The sequence below is a fragment of the Tachysurus fulvidraco genome, chromosome 24 (genome assembly GCF_022655615.1).
Source record: "Tachysurus fulvidraco isolate hzauxx_2018 chromosome 24, HZAU_PFXX_2.0, whole genome shotgun sequence".
Classification (NCBI taxonomy): domain Eukaryota; kingdom Metazoa; phylum Chordata; class Actinopteri; order Siluriformes; family Bagridae; genus Tachysurus; species Tachysurus fulvidraco.
The window spans coordinates 7260544-7270543 of record NC_062541.1 but is presented as its reverse complement, the minus strand read 5'-3'; the positions used below and the strand labels follow the sequence as shown (position 1 = coordinate 7270543).

The window sequence follows — 10000 nt, the reverse complement described above, 5'->3', positions numbered from 1 at the left end:
GATGAATAGGAGAAATCATAATGCATAACAGTCTCAAAACATTGCTAAGCACTGCGGCATCGCCAGGTAAAAATGGAATTAGGGCTATCACGGTTTTCTCGATAATGAAGAAATCCAAAAAGTCAGACTTTTATTAAATATTATACTTCTATTTAGTAATTGATCAGTCTAGGTGAACTTGAAGATCATCTGTTTATTGCAGGGGGTCTTAGCGGCTTAGTGGTTTGCAAGCTTGCCTCATTCCTACAGGGTTGAGGGTTAATTACTGTCTCTGCCCTGTGTGTGTGTGTGTGTGTGTGTGTGTGTGTGTGTGTGTGTGTGTGTGTGTGTGTGTGTGTGTGTGTGAGTGTGTGTAGTTTGCATGTTATCTGTGCATCAGTGGTTTTTTCTATGTACTCCAGTTTCTTCTGCAGTTTAAAGACACACACTGTAGGGTAATTGGCATCTCTAAATTGTCTGTAGTGTGCAAATAGGTGTGTGATTGTTCCCTGTAATATGTTGCCACCCCTTTCAGGGTGTTTCCAGACTTGTGCCTGCGTTCATTGGCATGGACCTCATGTTCACTGTGAATCTGTGTAGGATAGGTGGTACAGAAAATGATTGTTGTTCATGATAAGTTCTCAGGGTGACCTATACAGTTTTGACCCTCATTAACTTCTAAGTATATACAACATGTTTATATTGAAAATTAGTCATTACAAATTCTAACTTATTAGATAGATCTCCTCTGTTGCACAATAAATACAGGAGAGGATGAAGGCAAACACATGCTTCCATCTCCAAACTGTTCTGCTGTTCTTGTTGCATCACTAAGAAAATGAACACAACCACAGGGAAGTGCTATGTGCTTCCACATAAATGAGCTCACAAACACCTACAATGGCTAATGTAGCTTTGGTTCACAGGGGAAAAAGACCCAACACTGGTAGCTCTGCAATGCTGGAGCTTATTATCAAGCTGGGGTCAGAGTGCAGGTTTAGCCATGGTACAGAACCTCTGGAGCAGGTGGGGCTAAAGGCCTGCTCAGGGACCCAATGTTGTTAGCTGGGCAGTTTGCGGGTTTGATCCCCAATTTTCTGGTCAGTAGCTCAGTGCCCTGACCAGGGGACAGGGGAGAGCTAGACCGCAGTCCCTCATTTTAAGAAATTATGAAGTAAAAATTGCCACATTTGGGGAGTCGATACAGCCTGAGTGCAATGGCTGAGCCTCACTTTGGGCAAACCACCTCCTTGATCATGGTATTGCCCCACCAGGTAAGTATGTGTTTGATCCATTCTTTGTAATTAAACTTTGGTTTTATTTTTTAATTCTAACATTTGCAGTGATTCTTCACAAGGAATTCCAAGAAAGGTCTGTTTAAAATTTTGCAACTTGGCATCAGGGTGTTCAAGTGAACAAAAATGAACAAAAACACAAGTCTGCTGCAGTTTTATGTCAGTGATGATTGAGAAGTGAGCTCCATATGTGCAAACTGGAATAATAACTTCTCACACACTTTTAGTCCCAAGCGCGAGGCGGCCCAACAGAGACATATAGTCAAACATATACTCTTCATACTCTAACACATAGGGTGTGCCTTCTTCTTCTTCTTCTTCTTCTTCTTCTTCTTCTTCTTCTTCTTCTTCTTCTTCTTCTTCTTCTTTTAAAGATTGGTAAATCATTGATCATTCATTGAAATCTGCTGCTTTAAATATATTAGATGTTTGTAATCATACTGAACTTGGTGAAAAGTTAAGGAAAAGCTATTAATTTAAAACAAATGTGCAATTTCTTACTGAACATGTGGAAAACTCAGCTGTGGGAGTTAATTGCTCTTCCTTTTTTTTCTTTGTAGTAGTATCCTGGCTTATCAAACTTTAGATCCATGGGTGTAAATCAAAAAGCATGAAAGCATTCATTTTTTAAATGAATGTTCTACCTGAAATGTGGAAAATGTCTGGTTTATTTTGCAAACATAAACCATTTACTTCTCTAAATTCCTGCATTTACGGCATCATTTCTGAAATAAGTTACAGATCTCGACAATCAAATAAGCCTCCATGAGCAGAGCTTTATATTTCTATTTCTTCTTTTTTTTTACCATATGAAAGCCAGTCTTCTGTGTAATAATCTGTAATGATAAGCAAATGGCGACTCAGGCGGTGTGAACTGCTACACAGTGAGTCAACAAAGTGCTATTTGTCTTATGTCTGGTCTTGCTGGAAATCCAGTCATATCATTCTGTCCTAACAGTGTAAGACAAGACATATGTTTTAACTGGTCCATCAGCACAGGGCTCTACAACACTCTGTTATTTTGCCAAAGCGTTAAGTGACATGTAAGACATGTTCGTGTTCATAGAGCAAACAAACAAAAAACACACACAGCAGAAGATGGAGTGTTGATGGCACCATATAATAGTTTCAGCTTAGAAATCATGTCAGGATGTTTATGAGGAAAAAAAAGCAAATCAAGCTTGAACTATTTTCTGATATTAATAGATTATAGATGATAAACAGATAACCCAGTTAAAAAGAAAATTCCTGATGGTTTGATGATAAGAAGAGTTAATAATTTGGTGTATATCATTATCCGTTCATTTATAATCAGAAACAAAAAAACAGACACAAAAGTTTCCAGGTTTTGTGTGTCACTTTTGCCGGACTGTTTTTTTCCCTCCACACAGGATAAACAGCAGTAGGCACTTTGAATTTCTCAGCTTTCTTTGCTTGAAGCTGCACTTTAATGGCCGCCTTGGCTTTGATTTCCTAATGGTTGTAAACAAATGCAATTTTGCATTTCCTGCAGTCTAGACAAACCAAAGAGAACTTTTTCAAGCCAAGATTGAACACATGGTGCTTGTATAGCAAGAAACTGTAAGCTTTAAGGCCGAGTGAGTTAAAGAGAATGGCTGAACACTAAGTGGTTTTCTGTGCTGTATAATTACATGCGCATGGCTCAATAGTATCTAATTTGGTCAGTTAAATATTCCATAAATACTGCTAGATAAAGAAGATATGGAATCTTAAAGACCTTGTTCTAGGTGTAGGGTTACTGTAAACAATCTCATCAGGTGAAAAACCGTAGTGGTTTCTTCTGGCATGCCTTGAATCATCTTCAGTTAGAGCATCATTCTGGTTAGAGTTGAAGAGGGTCAGAAAAACTGGGAATAAAGCAGGAATAAATATTAAATATATCACAAGACCATGAGACGAATATTCACAAACATTCACAATTATTCCCACCTATGCGGCAAATTAAATGGACCATTTCCCTTTCAAGTCAAGTCAAGTAAATTCAAGTCAAGAAACATTTTAACCATATTTTTGGTTATCATATCTTTTTAACAATATACAATTTTATTGTTATTTTAACCATATATAACTGACACAGTTCATAGTGAAATGAAACAACGTTTCTCCAGGACCGTGGTGCTACAGAAAACAACAGAGGGCTACATACAGTAAGACAAAAAAAAAAAAAAACCCCACAGAACTAAGGACTAAAAAGTAAAGTGCAACCTAGTGCAAACAGTGCAAGACAGACAGTGCAAACAAGACAATATGCTACAGGACAGATACATAAAATATAGCACTGACCAGAGTACAGAAAGTAATGGTAGTGTTCAAATAGAGATTAGAAAACAGAGGGTTGAAAACATATGTAGACTTTCAATAGCAACATTGACTTTTTGTGCAAAACAGCATTTAAATGTTTGTATGGGCAAATTTGTCAACATATTTGTCAACATATATTGAATGTGTGTGTTTGTGTGTGTGTGTGTGTGTGTGTGTGTGTGTGTGTGTGTGTGTGTGTGTGTGTGTGTGTGTGTGTGTGTGTGTGTGTGCAGTTCACAAGCTCAAGATCAGATCAGAGACCACAGAGCTGTGAGCTGACTCTGCTAACTGCTGCACCATTGTGCCACCTGTGTATTTTTACTGAACCTTAACAATAAATTGAAATGATACTGAAATATGCTAAGCCCAATACCGCTATGTGTTATCTGTTTATTTTTCCAAATCTTCTTCTTCTTCTTCTTCTTCTTCTTCTTCTTCTTCTTCTTCTTCTTCTTCTTCTTCTTCATTCTGCTTTTCCCATTAGGGGTCGCCACAGCGAGTCGACTGTTTCCACCTAACTTTATCCTCTACATCCTATACTCTCGCACCAATTAACTTTGTGTCTTCTTTTAACACATCCATATATCTCCTCTTTGTCCTTTCTCTTGACCTCTTACCTGGCAGCTCCATCTCCAACATCCTTTTACCAATATAACCATCTCCCTCCTCTGTACATGTCCAGACCATCTCAATCTAGCCTCTCTGACCTTGTCTCCAAAACAGCCAATCTAAGCTGTCCCTCTGATATGCTTGTCCCTAATCCTGTCCATCCTAAAAAGAACCTCAACTTCCTCATCTCTGCTACCTCCATCTCTGCCTCATGTCATTTCCTCACTGCTACAGTCACTACTAACCTTCTTGTACTAGTCTTGTACACCTTTCCTTTGAATCTTCTATCACTCAACACTCCCTACACTTTTCTCCACCCACTCCAACCCACCTGCACTTGCCTCTTCACCTCTTATCCACACTCCCTGTCGCACTGGGACATTAATAGTACATCAGTCATGCTCTTTCTGGTCATATTGCTACTCACAAATATTAACTTCCTTTCTAAGCCTAGCTTCCACTACTTCTTCATTGTGTGGTTCATCAACTTTATGCCTCTTTAGTTGCTACAACTCTTCACCCTTGTTCTTACAGATCTGCACTAGGATTCTTCTCCTCCATAATACAATATTCACCTCTTCCTCCCGGCTCCACAATATTCACCTCTTCCTCCCGGCTTTTCCTGTCATTTTCCTTATTCATCAGCTTGTTAAAATATTCCATCTTCCATCTTAGTTCCATCTTCTCTGCACACTCTCCTCACCTGTTAGCACCTTTCCATCTCCATCTTTAATCACCCTTATTTGTTGCACATCCTTCCCATTTTCCTCAGTCCTTTCTAAGTCCCACTTCAGTCCTTCGTCTCTTCCTCTGAATGCTGTCCTGTACTCCCTTGTCCCACCACCATGTTTCCTGTTTCCTTATCTTTTTTCTCCTTCCATATGACACACCTGTAGTTTCCCAGTCATCCGGAAGCTCTTCCTGACCACCCAAAGCCTGTCTCAGCTTCTGTATGAATTCCTCACAACATTCTTCCTTTTTCAACTTCCACCACTTGGTCTCCTGTACACACAATATATCTAAATTTCTTCTCTCCATCATGTCCACCAGCTTTCTACCTTTCCTCGTCGTACTGAAAATAAGAGTGCCTATTCTCAGACCTATACTTCTACCTTTCCTCTTGTCTTCTTCCTCCTCTCCTTCCTTGACCAACAGTAGTCCAATTTCTGCTGGCACCCTCTAGGTCAAAAGTGACGTTGTTGGTCATTGTTAACCTGGGCCTCGACCGGTCCGGTATGGAATTCCCACTGACGATTTGCATGTTTGGCACATTTTCTGATGCAACCCTCTCTATTTAGCCGGACTTGGGACCGGCACAGAAGTCACTAGCTTGCAACCCCTGTAGCTAGATTTTGTTTATTTCTTAGATATCTATTATTAAATATAAAACAAAATGGCCTAAATTGTAAATTTATTACTTTTTAATTTAAATAACTAAATCAATAAGTACAAATATAAATAAATCAAGGTGATCACTCAAGAAACACTGGAGTACACTTGGAATACACCACTGTCAGCATGGTGTCACTTGAGTTCCTAATTGTATCAACCAGACGTGTGTGATGAACTTCTTTAGAGAATGAAGTTATTCATTTTGTTTGTACTTGCCTGTGGTAATGAATGTAGATGGCTGTAATATAATAATTTAAACCATGTGACCCTGACCAGGTCACTAAGGAACTCTAAGGATGAATGAATGAATCTTGTAAATAATCCAAACAGCATCACATTTTTGCCTTAATGAATTTGCTCTTTGGCAACCATAAACCGCCTATCCATATAAAAACATTCTTCTCATGGCAATGCGCTTTCTAAAACAAACAAACAACCAATTAAACAAGTAAATTAATGAATGAATTTCCCACCTCCAATTTATATCTGTATCTGAATTCTAATATAATATCTGTTCATTTTGAATAAAAAAGTCATATTTTGTTTACATCTCTACATCTCAGGTTCAGATGTTCACTTGTTCTAGTTTCATACACACTATTTAATGGTTCTATATAGACCTTTTAAATTTTCCCCTAAAATGGACAACCAAAGAAACCTTAAGGATCAACACAGAAAGTAAGAAGGAATGTTCACCTTCCGATGAGCTCAGAGAGAGAGTGAGAGAGAGAGAGAGAGAGAGAGATAGAGACAGAGAGAGAGAGAGAGAGAGAGAGATAGAGACAGAGAGAGAGATAGAGAGAGAAACAGAGAGAGAGAGAGAGATAGAGACAGAGAGAGAGAGAGAGAGAGAGAGAGAGAGAGAGAGAGAGAGAGAGAGAGAGAGAGAGAGAGAGAGAGAGAAATGAAAGCCTCTTGGGTGGAAAATATAGCCCTGGGAAAGCTTAAGCTTATATCGGCCATCAAGCGGACAAGTATTTTTTTGAACAGTTCAGTGCTGTGCCTGAACAGAAAATGTCCAAAAAAAAAAAACCTCTCCGGCTTGCAGGACAAAGCCTCACTCCGGCCATACATCTGTGAGTTTTGAAACAACGCTTTGTTTGTGGGCCTCAGTCACTTGTGCGCATGAAAGCAGACACTTGCTTGAAAAACTTCTCCTTTTTTTTCAGGGAAACACTCTAAACCAACATCCTGGTATAAATTTGCAAAACGCAATACTGGCCCAATTGTGTGCGGGAAAGACGAGGGACGCATACAAATAGCCTCCCGTCTAAAATGTGCCCCACGTTTCTGTCCAGGATCGGGGCTGATGTACATAAATCATTTCGTTGTAAGCCAACAAAAGGGCATTAAGGCCACCAATGTGATTCTTTTTTCCTTTTACAGTATTTAATTGGTGGCTTCCATTGAAATGGTACACTACTCATTTAGATGACTTTTCTTCCAAATCTAAAGAAAAGATTGATAAGAATTTCTTTTTTTTTCTTTCCTCTCTTAAACCACCACAGTCCTTTTTTTCATCATGTTCTCCCTTTCACAAGGGAATGATTTTTTTCCTTTCCTTACCGAAGGGAGAATAAAGTTTCAAGTGTGTGGCATTTGAAGGTGCGGGAGTGAAATTGGAGGCTGCTTGGTAAGGATAAGACTAGGCTGGGAAAGAGGGAAGTTGGCAGCAGTGCCAGGTCAGCATCGTAGCCCCACGTCCTCCCCCCTTCCACCAGGTGTCTGCTACATTTAAATGATACTATTATTCATAGACAAGAGAGCGGGGTATTAAAAGTCCCCCCAAAAAATCATTTGCAATTGAATACAGATATAATCCTGGAAATATAAGTCTCCATTTAGACCCTGCCATTAAGCTAACAAGGAGCTCTTTGTGCAACATGTGTGTATTAATCACGGTTGGAGGAAAGGGGCAGGAAGAGAGACGGAGAGTGAAGGAGAGAGAGAAGGAGAGAGAGTCCCTTTGCGAGTGTTCAGATGCAAATTGAAATGTCGCTGTGACTGTCTTTATGGGCTTATTACCTTGGCACTTGCTCGAGCCAAGCTTGGAAACTGATATGAATTCAAAGTATTTGAATTGCCTCAACACCTCACACAAAGATACAACACATCATACAATTTTATTTGCATCTTTATTATTATTGATATTAATAACAATAATATCGATAACAACAACAATAATAACAACATTGAGAAAGTATGCACAGAAACTCATTATAGACTATGTACTGTATACTATATACCTATATACCTTATATACCATATATTATATATATATATATATATAATAAACAGAATAAAACCAAATGTATTTATTAAACCTTTATTAAACTCCCATTACAGAACATACATAGAGTTATTTTAATTAGTTTAGTTTTAAAATAGTTAATTTTTAAACAAAATGTATTATCTATATAAGAGTTTCTGAAATTGTGCTTATTTCGTTCAATTGGTTGAAATGAACAGCATAATCGTTACTGATTTTTAACTGGAATATCCACCATGAAAACATTATTGTTTTTCAATGTTTTAAATCATAAATTAAGATATTAATCAGAAGTTAACTTTTAAAATGATAAAATGTTGAGGTGTTTTAAATATAAAATAATTGAACACTCCTCCTGATCCTTTATTCAGTATTTGAGATAATAATTATAATTTTTTAAATTAAAAAACAACAAAAAAACAAGACAATTGTAGGTTTAGAATGATTCAGTGGTCGTGCATCAGTTGTCTTTTGTCTCTAGCTGTATATCATTTCCACTTTACATATGCACGTTGAATTGGACTTCCTCCTCTTTACTAAAGCCTCTTCTTCAGCATCCATTACATCACCATTCAGTTAAGCCGATTTTCAACACCCTGGCTTCTGTTATTAAAATTGTAATTATTATTTTTGAGTTGCTCAAAAGAACAAAAGTAGAAACTTCTTGTGTTCTTTCGAAAACCAAAGAACTCCAGTGCAGCTTTTTCTCTCATCTCTGCACTCTTCTTTCAGATAATCTCCTGGTTTTTGTACAGTTTGGATAATGGAGTAAGCTCGTGTGGGATTCATGGATCGATCAGGTCCATGTGTGTAGTGTTAATGAACTCATGTCTTGCACCAGTGCTTTTTGACAATACACCCATTGTATACACACTAATCCATGTGTATTAGAAATGAACTGCAGCAATGCCAGTAGAATTCTACTTACGTCTAGTAAAGACTGTTAATTATTCAAGAAGCAGGAAGTGTATACTGTATGATATGTTTGTACAGACTATGTATATTCTGTTTTTCCATTAAAAACTGAAAATAAGAGTCACCGAAAACGCACACTACAAACCTTTGACACACTAAGAACTCAAAACGTCATTTTTTTGTTCATATAGTTTTGAGCTCATTATATAGCTAGGGCTCTGTATCAATCCTTCACATACACAAAATGAACTCCTGCTAATTCTGCTTTATTACTATATTAAAATATTTTTTGGGCTATTTATAGTTTATATAAGTGTTATGTGCTCTTATTTACTTACTTTACCTTTACTTTTACCTTACTGTACCTTTCATTTATTCTGCAAATTAATTAATTAATTGATTAATTAAAAAAATATTTTACTTATGTTCTTATTTGGATCTGATGATACGAGGAAGAGGAACCAGACTCAGAAGGGAACCTCATCCTCATTTGTGTGACACTGGACAGTAAATAACGTTCTTTCTACAACAGTTTGCTGCCCTAAAACATTAAACATCATTTTCGCTTCAACTTTGCTCACACCCAGATAAAGCCACAGCCTCAGGAGTAGAGCCACAGATTAAAAAAAGTCAATCTTTCCATATGAGAGCCTTTTCCTTGGAAACCCCAATCATGTTAAAAATTCAAGCTGAAGAAAATCATGAACAAACACAAATGGATAAAAGTTGACTTTGGGTGCCTCCGAGCCCCCGGTCTGTTAGAATCCATTGTAACGATGGAAATAAGTCCTGAGAATTCCAAGTCTTTTACAACACTGTTTGCATAAGTGGAGTTATGTTAAAAATGTTGGAAAAAACATGGGCAATGGTTCATCCGAAACAGACAGGAAAGCTTCTGCGCGATGATTAATGTTATGTTTGACTTCATGGATTTGGTCAGCTGGTCATTGGAAAGAAAGCGAATAAAAATAACGAGTGCAAAAACATTTGCTTTGCTCCAGCATTAAGCTGTTTTTTTTTCACACACTGCTGCTAAAGACATAAATCTGAGCTTCAAGTCAAGCCAAAAACTGAGGATCCTGGACATTTTCGAAGATCTATAATAGCAGAATTGGTCTGTGTCATTTCCTAAAATACACATTACACAAATTCTTTACTTTAAAATGTAAGGTTTTTTGTGGCAATGTAGGGCAGTATTTATCTAGACAAAACTAGAGAT

The 10000-nt window shown here is 37.6% G+C and overlaps 1 pseudogene; it reads right to left on the bottom strand.

Moving 5' to 3' along the window:
- Positions 1-1108: 1108 nt before the first annotated feature.
- On the bottom strand, positions 1109-1261 carry LOC113661676 (annotated as a pseudogene).
- Positions 1262-10000: the final 8739 nt, after the last annotated feature.